The following is a 13260-nucleotide window of genomic DNA, read 5'->3' on the forward strand; positions in this document are numbered from 1 at the left end:
GTCATCCACGAATCGCGCTATTTTCCGGAACGGTTTATTCAGCCGCGGGTGAAATCATGGAGGAACGACATAGCGACACTTGGAAAGAGATTACCAGGTACCTACTAGCGTGCGGCAATGTTCGTGGTAAGGAGTGAGATATCATTGAGACGTGATAGTCTCTGGGGTGAAGTTGGGGGTGGTAGTCACGGGGATATTGAAGCACTCGAAGTGGCGCGGTTAAAGGGATTTACGACGTCAACAAAAATAATCGTTTAACAGGAGAGACAGAGAAGGAACGGAACGGAAAGGAAGGAAAGGAAAGGAAAGGAAAGCCGAAGCAAGGACGCTCTTGTCACGTCGTATTGCCCATCAAATTGGCAAACGTCACTCCACTGCCCCCGATATTCGAGAGGGCATGAAGTACTTCACTTAACCGAAACAACAACTGCACTTCGCAACCCCATCTGCGCCGAATGTGTCGATCTGGATTCGAGTGCAAGTTCAAGAACGTTAAAGTAGTTACAAAAAGCGCACACCCTGGACTCGGATATACATTTACACCGGAGAAGGCTCGCTGTAAGTACGAATAACCGATATTCAGAACGCGGTGAATGAAAAAAGAGATAAGTACGAACATTTTAAAGAATTCTTTGGGCCCAGTAAAAGTATCAGTGCAAAATAAGTTTGCCAAACAGAGAAAATACAGATTGACTCAGGTTGTAGTATAACATTGTTTGAAACAGAAGAAACTCAACTTCTTGAAGTAATGAAAAAAATTAATAACGGTAATTGCAAAGTATTCAGGCTTACTGAAAGTAACATTTGTACAGGAATAAGCAAATGACAAGTTTTCGAAGTAGTGAATTATAATATTTGCATCAGTCCGACTGATCGTTGACTGTGCAAAATGAGTTTCGAAAAGTTCGAAATTTTATGGAAAAGACTTTAATTTTCTTGATAGCTTACTGCATTTGTCAAAGTTGATTTATACAAATTGGTTTGAACCGTGTCCGATAATTTGCATCATTCCTCTTTGAGAAGAAAAATGAAATTGACTCTCGCGTGGAACGTTCAATTCTGACAAAAAAAAAAAAACCACACCAACCTCATCGGTAAACTTTGTCCGATCACAAACTCATCAGAGAAGATGAGTTTGCATTTTCGTTTAGCCTTAGGTTAACTTTCGCGTTTGAATTATACGTATATATCAGCAGAGCCAGCGTGGATCATGACTCGGAATGCAAATGTGTAATCAGAGCGGTCGTTTCGTAGAGATTCTGAAGTGAGTATACGAGAAGGAAAGAGGTGGAGACGACGCTGAGAGGGACTTTGGTAGAGAGACGGGAAGACGGGGAGAAGAGAGGGTGGTATTCAAAGAATGGAATTGCGCTAGCGCCTCTCTAAAATTCCGTTTGTACTATCTCTGTAGTTTCAGTTTTAACGGCCGCTCCGCGAAGGATTCACTCGACGATAAGGCTTCTTGCCGTATAGTCACGCCGCGTCTCCCTTCCTACACCACGTTTCACACTCGACATCTGGACCTTGATTAGTAGATTTTGTTTAAATAAGAATCTCGATAATTACAGAGATTACTCAATGAATTCAGCGGCAATTTTATTTATTCGTTTAATTTCCTAACGAACAAAGAGAAGAAAAGAATAAAAATAAATAAAAAAATAGGGAAAGTCGAGCAGGCATCGAGCTTCCGGAATAATTACACCCCGCGTGTCCCTAATTACAACCGCAAACTGCGTCGGCAGTTAAAACAGGCGGACGGAAGGCCGGGGTAAAATGGCGTCAATTCATCCCCTGGGACTTGTTTGCCAAGACGGTATTCTCCGGAGGCTCTTATACTTGAATCGCCCTATATCGGCGGAGGGTGAAGGAAGAGGGTTGCCTCGACTGCGCCGTATAATGCCGTAGGATCGGTGTGTCGTCGTAGAGGCCGCGGATAGACTAACACAAAAGTCGCAGAGCTTAGCGCGGATCTCTCAAAGCGCGGGATGCGACGCGACGCGATGCGATGAGATGCGATGCGATGCCAGCGCGCTTCGCCGGCTCTCGAGTCGACTTCCGCTGTTTTACGACCCTCTTCCCTTCTCTCCCTTCTCGTTTCCCTTCGACTCGTCGTTCGGCCTCCGCGCATCCCCCTCGTCAGGAAACAACCGCCATCGCGGCTCGCAGAACCGGAGATCCCCTTCGTAGATCCCGGAGATGAAACTTGCAGGGGGAGCGACCCTTCTTTACTCGCTCTAGCAACCCTCCAAAACCAGAAACATTTTCCTTCTCCGTTTCGAGAAGAGTCACGTTGTCACTTAGCCATTTTGTCCACAAGTCATCGAACCTCAGGTTGACAGATGACAAATGTAACGTTCCCGTGATAACGTATAGATATAAAAAAAAAAAAACGTCCCACATTTCTCATCTGCTTTGAATTCTCTCCGTCTATCTAATCAACTCTCAAGTCTTTGATAAGCGGCAAGAAAGCTGATGAAATTGATCAAACAATTTCAAACATTGTGTATAAGGTACCCAACCACGACGGTTTCATCATAGCTGCCACAAGCACAATCAGATTATCGAACAACTTAAAATCTGTGAGTAAAACTTTGTGCAACCTTCTGCGGATTGAATCTCGTCCTGAATCACTCTTGGATATACAAATCCCACCCTCAGACAGAGCCTAAACCAATCCCCATTTTGCCAGCATTCAGAACAGGCGGAAAGGCAGACTCTTAACGAGATGTAGGACGGGTACCCAACGCAATGTACTTAGGGGATAAAATGTGACTAGGGGCGGGGGGGAGTACAATGCGATACGGTTTGCTTGCGCGTCTTCGAGACGAACGCGTGGACCTGAATCGGGAGACAAATCACCAGATACATCTATATCATAGACATAATTGGTGTCAACCACCCTCCAAGCCGAGAGCTCGAGTCTGTGGGGTACGGATGGCCGACTGTATATGTATTCCAGGGTATATATTTCAAGATATAGCTATAAAACCGACCGTTCAGCATAATAAACCCGAGGCCGTTAATGCGCACAATCGCTAATAGAATCATGGGGTCCGGTGCGGAGCGGATCCCTCCGGCACAGGGGATGCGAACTCGATCCGAGGAGCTGGCGACTCGGATCCCCCCTTCAGTTTTTCTCTTTTCCTCGGAGAATATTATCTTTCGCATTTGCATTCATACCGATGACGACGGTAACGTCGTTAATTCTGAATTTCCCCCTTGGAACGAGTGCACAGTGGCTGACGGGGGAAAAGGAAAAGAAATTTACGACTTCATCTGTATTCTTCTTTCACTCGAGGAAAAAACGTCTCCGACGCGTACCGGGAGGGAAGAATGGCGGCGCAAGCCCATATTTTCTCAAGTCGTCCAAAGAAGCAGGCTCGAGGAATCCGCGACACCGAATTCCATCGCGAAACTCGTGCAAGTCAGGATGATCGAGGAAAGGGTGGATCGTGGATGGTGTGAGGGATGGCTTTCCGCACGCTCGACACACTCTCGGTGATTGCCTCGCGTGACTCAACGCGAAAGATAGACCGAAGAGCCGCGCGGCCGCTCCCAGCACGCCAGGATCGAGATAAAGAGGCTCAGGTCGACGCCTACGTCGCGTCAACGCTTATCCCCGTAAGTGGCGTCGAGTCGGGTGAGGATGGGGAGCAATTAACGCGAGCGAAATGGAGGACGATATAAGCTGGGTGCATATTCTCTCAGCCCGGAATTTGATTAGCCTAACTAATCGCCGGATCGTGGTGCAGAGCGTTTAATTGACGGAACGGGGGGGAAAAAACCGGATAACAACCAAGAAGCGACAAACACCCACCACCCACGTCTCGGCCAATTATCACTTATCTCGCTTCGAGACCGGTCATCGGGGCTTACGACTCAATCGGCCCTCCATCTTCATCGGCGAACTGAACTCCTTCAGGAATTCCCCTCGATCATCCGTTGGACTCGCGATCAGGCTGCGGGAACTCGACGCGATTGTTCAGGCAGCAGAGGACGGACGAAGAACGAACCGGCGAGGAAGTATCGAGCCGAATCTAAGATGGCTCTGGAAGCGTAAAATAACGACTAACGTAATTTATGGACGAAGGGTGTCGTATAAAACGCAGATACCTACTGCACCTCCACGCACAAAGCGGCTGGAGGGGGTCCTCTCGCCTCCGGTCTACACATTCCAACGTCTCGTATCGAAGTGCATCTATTCCCGATCCTCCTCTCCCGTGATAACCACTCTGGTCCTCCAGCTCCTCCTCCGGCCAAGATATTCTTCTTTACCAAAACTTGTCCCTGCTCTCGAGACTTTGATCAAATGTTCACTGGTACAAATGAATCTGGTATCGCTCCGAGTATAACTTGAACGTAAATCAACTAATTTAGGTTTTGGATGACATTTCAAAGAATTTTAACTAGACTATTTTAGGTACAGATCATGTGGGTGAAGCACTCTCCAAATTTCTTGATAATCGTGTTCAACGAACCGTCTTGAACTTGAGATAAATCATTTGCAGGCATATCATGCTCCTCCGACCACATCTACGTGTATACAGCTGGTTTCATTACTGGAGTATCTTGAACAGCGACAGCTGCCGGTGTATTTGTGAGTTGTCGCGAGCTCGTTATGCGCGGTAACTTTTATGAAGGTGTTATGTTTATAGTGTCAATATTTGAATATCTCGTAACTTTCCGCGGTTAGTTCAACATTGTGCATTGGTATAATATACAACAAATACTCCGCTCCGTAATGCACACTGTAATAATAATAATAATAATAATAATAATAAATACAACAATAATAATAATTGGGCAAAGCTTTTCATTGAGATTTCGTTGCGCCTCGATCCATCCGGCCGTTCGCCATTACCAGGTACCAAACACTGACCAGCCGACCTGGAGAGTGTATAAAAAAGTATGACCGAAGAGAGTTCGCTCACCTGTGCAAGGATGGCGTCGGACCTTGAGGCTCGGCACAAAGAAATAACAAGGTGCAGCCTCCGAGGTACTTTGAGGCTCAATGTAAACGAGCTGGAAGCCGGAGCGCGGCCGATAGGCAGATGATCGCCGAGGCCTGGGATTCGCGGCTCGCGAATAACCCGTCGGGCACTTAATTCCTTCCAATACCCAACATTCAGGATCCGTCCAAGGTGCAGCGTTCGGCCATATTTATTTTCCAATGAAACGCTGGCGGAGGCTCCGGTTCTGCATTCAAGCCCATCACTCGAGCGCGAACCGCGACTTGATGGCGGCAGTTTATTATGGACTGCACTATAAATTAGGAAAGTAGTACATTGTGGGTACGTGGTATCAATTGCACGGTCGCTCATCGTTAGTCTCACTTTGCGTCCCTGAACGATCACCAGGATTTGAATAGTGCGAAGACAACGATTTCTCGTTTTACACCCCCGTTGGACGGTGACTCTCCAGATTTTATTACGGACACATGCTTGAGGTTCGCGAGAGCCACGCCGATCCGTTGTTGGCTTCTCCAGGCGCTTCGAGTTCATCTGAAAAAGAAACAAAACAAAAAATGTCCAGCAAATTTTCTCATCGCACTCGCCAGACCACAGCTTCGGCGGATGCCGAGCACGAAGGGCGAGTTTGGCTTGCGGTCTGTCGGAATCGCGGTGAACTTCTACTTTGTCCATATCGCGAAGGTGTCCGCTGGTCTGCTTTTACGCCCCGAGCTGTCTGCGTCGTCGGGATTTCGAGCTGAGAACTTCGTAGCTGCCTTATACATATATTTCACTTTGATGGGGCAGTAAGCCGGCTTGTCAGCCGAAACGAAGAAACCGGGGGCGGCTCGTGACTTAACCACATCTCGGACCCCCGCGCGGTGTCCGTCGGTTCCACAGGGCGGAATTTATCCTTCTTTCTTCCTTCTTTATCCCCTTTATCTCCTCCCTACGAGCTCCCCCGCGTTTAGTTTCGACGGTTTATTTTTCAACCGGAGCTCATGCCTTATTCACGAGCCAGGTTCCCCAGCTCCGTTCTCTTGTCCAACGGCAAAGCCACGATTTTCAATTAATGCTACTTTACGACGTGGTCCATGCGGGGGCTGGTCCCTCACAAAAAAGAGTTAAAGATCTCTCGCTGCCTGCGCCTCGAGCGGTACAGGCCGAGCGTGAGGTACGCCGACCCATCTAATTCCCTGTTCAAACTCCGCCGGTGAATCAACGTCACCAAAAACCGAATGACCGAAGATTCCAACCCCTCCACAGATTTTCTAAAAACTGTGAAACGATACTCACCTTTAATCATCCACAACAGTGGTTCGAGACAAAGGTTGAACACCGGAGCAGCAACTCCAATTCGAGTTTCTCAATTTCTTTAGCACCGGGGCTGTTAGTTAAAGGTGAAGCCAACCGGTCTCTCTTTCGTGTCCTTGGCGTGTTTCTAATTTCTCCCTTAACTCGGTACCACAGTTTCTGGTACGTTTCTTTCGCAGGGAGGAAACGTCAGCCGAAAAAAAGTTGATCCTTGCTTACAGCTCGCCCTCTCGTCGTCTCGGTGTGGAAAGCGCTGCCTTTCCCTCGCGGGCAGCAACACCGCCACCGGCAAAAGGGGTGGTTACGTGCCGTTATTTATGCCCTCGGCTCCCAATTCACCCTCTGATGGCGGCCCGGGCGAGGATCTCCCGCTCCCTCTCTCCTGGCCCTGCCCTGCAGCCCGGACCCGCCCTCCGAGAAAGATTCTCTCTCCTTCTTTCTCACGACCCCTGCGGCCTCTCTCGTTCCATCCCCCTGCTCTCCCCCCCGCGCAACCCACCGTTCAACACAATCATGGTTCCTGTGCTCCGTTACGCTCCATAACACCATCGCCGAGCTGAATACAACATCGACCCGGGACCAGCCTCCGCCTACGTTATCGGGAGCACGGGCGCATACTTGCCGCGTGTATAAGTAGGAAAAATTCAACGATTTTTTTTTATAACCCCGGAGAATCACTCTCCGACGGATTTACGTTGACGCTAGATAATGGAAGAAAAATGTCTCGCGTATGTTTAAGATCACATTTGATTTCAATTAGACTTATCAACGATTGATCGAACGATTTCGTGTGGTTAGATGGGGTTTTGGATGCATCGGAAAACCTTCTACGCGGTGATTTTCGAAATACGCATGCTCGGCTGATGGTTCAGGTTTATTCGGTTGAAGACAAAAACGCTCGAGACCGAATCAAAGTGGATGACCTGATTAAAAACTGCGACATGTAATTTTACCCTTGTCTCTTTATCCAAATGTGAGAGACGACAGGTCTTGACTTTTAAAGGCTAATCAACGGTGCAGGTGTAGTAAAAGTGCACGTCGTTACAAAACTCAATATACCTTGTCTCTCAAAAAAATTTACTCTTTCGTGGCGTGAAATAGCGACACAAGAAAAATAAATAAAAGCAACAGACAACTTTGCGTTATTCTTATACACCATCAAAAATATTCCGTTCAATTGGACTTCGATTCGCGTCCTTTCGTACATTTTCGAATGAAACGGGTATAAGGAATATATATATACATATACATATATATAAGATATAGGTGAGTGGGTATTTGTCTTGTAAAGGAGACAATCGTTTGAAATCCTGACGACGTGATAAATCCAGGTGGATGTGTCGTTATACGGGGAAAAGTGTGGCTGTCCAGTGAAACGGAGAGAAGCGGAGCACCCACACCTCGGTGGGATGAAGCGGTACAGTTCGACAGTCAACGGGAATGACCGGTCAGTCCGGTGCCGACACTTTCATCGAAACAGCCTCGTCACCATTATCGTAGTTTGCAATCTAATATCCTCTTCAATACGAGGTACAAATCGTTTCGAGTAAATTTCCGCTCACCCCTTTTTCCACGGTTCATCCATCGACATTTCCTCCCTTTTCAGCGTCAACGCGCAATCAATCGATCAAATCGCATCAAAGCGAAACGCGTCCTCGCCTCGCTTTAGTTTTGACTTGCGCCTAATTTCCGGCGAGTCTGACGGCCTCAACGGTTCCATGGCAAACATTGATCCGGGCCGAAGAGCGGAGCCGAATTGCAGACCTAGACCAACCCGACGAGGCGGCGAGGCGGCCCACAATTCCCTTCGTAAATTTAATATCTCCGGGATCCCCCGCGGACCGAAACTCCGCAGGCTTATAGCCGGGCTAATTAAACGCGGAAACGTACGTCGAGATGCTACGAAGAGAACCAAGGCCAGGGTGCAGGTTTGTCTGGAGAATGGAACGGAGCGGGCGATCCGGCCGCCATTTTGCTGCCCTCGTCGAAGGATAATTTCGTTTTTGTTCGAATTTTTGTTTCCTCCTTAAGGGCAGGGAAATCGAGGGTACGAGGTGTTCTTTTACCGAGGAATATCGAGGCACTAGAGCGACGTTTAATATTCACTTAACTGCTCCGCTACATAAACCCCTCGAATTATCGGCAGGAGCTGTAAAAGTGCAAAGAGAGATTACGCAGGGCTGCTGCCCTGCTGGCGTGTGTTAAATATCGAAAAATTCAAGCATACCGCAGCTCTCACCGATCGCAACGCGTTCCGCACGTTCGAGAATCACGACGGTCGAGTGTAGAGGCGGCAAAAAGAGCTCTGTAATTTACCTTCGTAAAACATCCTGCGTACACGTCTCGAGACGCTCCAAAGTATATTTTTTTTTTTTTTTTATTTACTTTTTTTTTCCATCAGCTCTTTTCTCGCTCAACACCGTTTTACTTTATCCTATATATCCTCCGTCTTCCATTTTCCCAACGGATATTATACCTGAGTTATATCTTATAATGGTGCAACCCATTAACCGATCCTTCTGAATTTATTTCCATTTGGTCACATTAAAATAATACCGTTCAACCGCAACTCGAGTGAGTGTAACTGTTGGCTCACTTTGTTTTTACAAGCTCAGGATTATTAACTTTTCGTTGCCCTGCCTAGTATAAAAATGTAAAAAGTAATCGTTGGATAAATATTTGACCTAAATTTATTAACTTGATCCTGAATTTTCTTTCTTTCAAACAACGATCGTCATACGCGCTCGCGTGTCTTACGAAGTTCGTGTCAACGACGAGCGAAGATTCGAGTCTTTGAGAACGATCACGTGTCACCAAGCGCGAAAACATCTGCTGTAAATCTGTCCTCAGCTGTTAGACGTTAATTTTATAGGTATAGCAAGACGAGCGTGGAATAGAAGCAAAGAGAGATGCGTACTCGATTCCCATCCCTGCATCCCAGCAGTGTGAGGCAGTAAAAGAGCGTCACCTTACGCTCTCCACCTCGTGAAGAAATTGAAATCAGGATGGTTATTTATTTTTCTTTGACACCGCGTACACCGGCTTGTGCGATAGTAAATGACCACGAAATTATTCCACGCTTCGCTGGGTGTGATACAACGATTTTCGTCAGGGGGTGAGAGTTTCAGGTCTTGTCCGATCCTTGAATCTGAACGAGTTTTCCGGATTTCAGACGCGATACGTGAACGCGTCAACTTCTCTACGTTTTTTGAGAGGGTTTATAGGCTGACGGGACTTTTTCTCGAAGACAACGGCATAGGTAGAAAGCTCGGCGCTTTGGTGATGCCTGCAAAACGTTCTCCGCAAGCCGCCGACGCATGCAGAGGCAGAGGCGTGTAATATAAATAAATCGGGTTCCGGGTGACCCAACAAATAGACGGCTAACCCTTAGACTGGAGAAATAAACAAGACGGATTCCTTAACATGTCGGAAATATATCGAGTCCGAGACTGCTGTTAAAAAATAAACGAATCACGCGCTCGGACGGCTGAGCGATCGCTCCTTGTCACCACTTCGGGGTAATCACCCTCTCGCCAATTACGTCCAATTAGAAGAAAAAGATGAAAAAATAAAGGAACGCAACGGTGGGAGTAAAATAACATAAACATCAAGCTAACGAGTAGAATTTAACGCGAGAGAAAGTAAAGTGAAAAAAATAACCTCCTCGCATTTTGCCGTAATTATTTTGTTACGGGGATGAAATTGTTGCTCCACAGTCGAACAATCTTTGAGAATTTTAGAAAAAAACATGTGCACATTTTTTTATACCTGTATTAGAACGGTCAACACGAATTTTGAGTCTGGGTTCTAGATGACAAATTATGATTTCTTGACGTTCTTATCAATTCAATATTATTTAAAAATTTAGATGCGAAACTACGGTGTGTTTAATTGTTATTCTTCTTAAACAAAAGCGAACTTTATCCAACAAAACTATTTTTTTTTTCACTAATACCTAGAAGAAATCAAGATTTGACGTCTAGAATTCAGACTGAAAAATCGTTTCGACCGGTGTTATATTTATCAACGTAAAAAAGACAAAAGTGAACCCTATAAATATTAAATGAAAATTTTAGTTATCGTTCGGCGTGTAGAATCAAAATTTACTCGTTCAAATATAAGCTCCAAAAAAAGAGAAACAAAATTTTTTTTTGTTCACCTGTGTCATCGGTGCACGTGTAGTGAAATCTCGAGGAACATTTTTCAAGCAAGCCGAACTTTAATCAAGCGGTGAATTGAATCTCACCCCTCCTCCGGTATTCGCGAAAATATTTTCATGCGGTTCGGTGCGCCGCGGGTAAAGTGGCAATTCTTTTCGGAGCAAGGGAGTGGCCCTGCGGGATGGAAAGCGGGCCGATAAGGGCGCGAATCTCCACCACCACCCTCGCCGGGAAGAATCGCCTTGAAGGCGGTTCGAGCGAGAGAAGAGGGAGGCTGGGGATATCAGGGATGACGGCGTATCAGGGGTGGCGAATATTTGCGCGCGCAGGAGCGCCGACGATACGCCGACGCGAAGCACGCGGCGAGTCGCGTTCGATTGGGGATGTGAGGAACACTTTTACTTATACCAAAGCACTTCACCCTCTGCTCCCGACGGCCTTGGGAGGAAGATCGCTCGGTCTCGCCTCGCAAGATCTCCTCTAATCTCGCCCCGAGACCTCGAAGACGTCGACCGAGTCGCTTCCACGGATATTTTAACCCTCGCATCGATTCAAATCGGTGAGTGAATTACTTTAAGCTGTCAATAATTTACGGCTAGTTGGCAACGTGATCCGCACTTACTGCAAAGAAATTTTTTAACACGCTTTACCGAACTCTGTGCCTCATATTTGATCAGCATCGCGTCGCTCTTTTCGTTAATATACGAATGATCGATGGATCCAGAGTTGAATTTGCTCCGATATCGATTAATAATATCTCTACAATTTACCCCGATCATTTCCGCGGAGTGTTCGGTTCAGTTTCAGAATAAAGTGTTCAACTTTTGTCTGGTCTTTTTTCGATACCGAATATTATGTAATCGGTAAGATGGGTAAATTATGCATCCTATTACCGTGAGAAAAAAATAACCGACGCGATATTGGGCGCGGAAAGAAACGAAAAAAAAAAAGACACATCGATCTACCGGTTATTCCAAGAACGAGAAATTTCTATTACTATAAAATAAAGTTCTCGGGAAGTTCTGGGGCGGCTGTTGATTGGTTTTTGCTGTATTTCTTGGAAGGAAACGTTAGTCGTTAGTAAAAACACACCGCTTCCCGAGCACATCTGGTCGCGTCTATCGCAGGCGGATTTCTACAAAGCCCGATTTTCTCACCTCTTTTCCTACTTCTTCCCTCTGATTTTTAACGTCCGCCACCGGTTGTATCGAATCGTTAATTACGAAAGTTGGTAAAAAAAAAATTCTCGAATGATATTTCGTCAAGAGCTTTCGACGGCCGAACGCCGTCGGATTCAGCGTTCTCTTTTTTAGCCCGCAACAAATCGATCTCGGCGATATTTGTATCAATTGTCGATTAACCGCTTGCGGTTATGGCGGTTCAGATAACGCGAAATGTGGGCATATCCAACCAGCTATCGTTTTCCTCCATGCCGCACTGCAACGTGCGCTCACCTTGTACGTAAAACTGATAAGCTCACCTGCGGCAAACAAAGAACACCTTCATGTGTGTACCAACCTACGCTATCCACGTGTTCACATTGTGCAATTCAGTCGTATTGCATTTAACACCTTCGTTTTAGCGTTCGGCAAGGCCGGTCTGAAGACTGACTATCAATTCTAAAATTGTCTTCCTTCATTTCTGTACAGAATTTTAAACATTTTTAAAAATCTCAGTCACCCTGATGAGTAGGTTACATATTTATTGGGCATCTAAATTGCAAATCCGTATATAAACTGGAGCTCAGTTGAACACGATTTTGACAGTGGAAAAACCTGTTCATAAATTACTCGGCAATAAACTCATTGAGCGTATAATTAAATCCCAAAACTGTCAAGTTACGTGAAGAAAAATGTAACTTTTCAGACAAGCTTTTTGAATATAGTCGAAATTTTCGCTATCATGACTGTGCCACATAAAATAGAACTGATATCACAGATTCCAATTTTCGTTAACATTATTTCTCCAACATTTTTCAACATCCTTATTGCTGTTATATTATAGCTGCACAAATTAATCGCACAAATATCTCGTGACAAGCGTACACTATAATTTGTTTTTAAATCTATTGATTCGCGGAAGCAAATATAATTTCATCTCGATTTCCTGCCCGTCGGATGGTTAAGAGCCGCAAATCGTGTAGGCACCGAGGTCGGAATGGCTAATTGACCCTTGGTCAGTTATACGATCGAATAATTAGTCACAAGGGTTATAAAATGGCGGTTGTAATCGGCGTTACGATTATGGTTCGATAATGAAGTGGTGCCGCGGTCAGACGAGACGGGAAGTAACGGCAGGTGTTTAAGCGTGTACAAACAGAGTATGCAGGGTAATGAGGAGGAGGCTGGTTGTATTTTCCTCCGTCTCCCGACGTCTGTATTTGACATCGTCGAGTGTCGGACGACCCGGAGACTGTACAAGGTAAACGTGATATACAATACGAGCAAGTAAGTAAATATAAGAGCTTCGCGGGCCTTAGAGTTGAGTTAGAAAAGCCGGTAACGATGGATCGGGAATTGAGGGAAGGTACACGGGGTTAAATTTTACAATGCCGGGCCAATAACTTTGCGCAGTAGCACCAATTCTACGTCTACGTGTATAACCGTTTGGTTCAATGGCTTGTAAATGTGGAAGTAGACTATTAAATGAGCCGGTATCAGCTGACCCTGAACATAATGATCGCCGTTTAATTGGTCGTTGCGTGTATGCAGTATCCGAGAGTAAGGATTTATTTGTGAAAAATTGGTTGCCGCGCGGTGATGTTACAACGGATTATAGGCGAGAACCGAAAGCGACCCACATTTCACTCCGCGGACACACTCACGCAAACAAACCTC

This window comes from Neodiprion pinetum, chromosome 1 (assembly GCF_021155775.2).
Source record: "Neodiprion pinetum isolate iyNeoPine1 chromosome 1, iyNeoPine1.2, whole genome shotgun sequence".
Taxonomy (NCBI): Eukaryota; Metazoa; Arthropoda; class Insecta; order Hymenoptera; family Diprionidae; genus Neodiprion; species Neodiprion pinetum.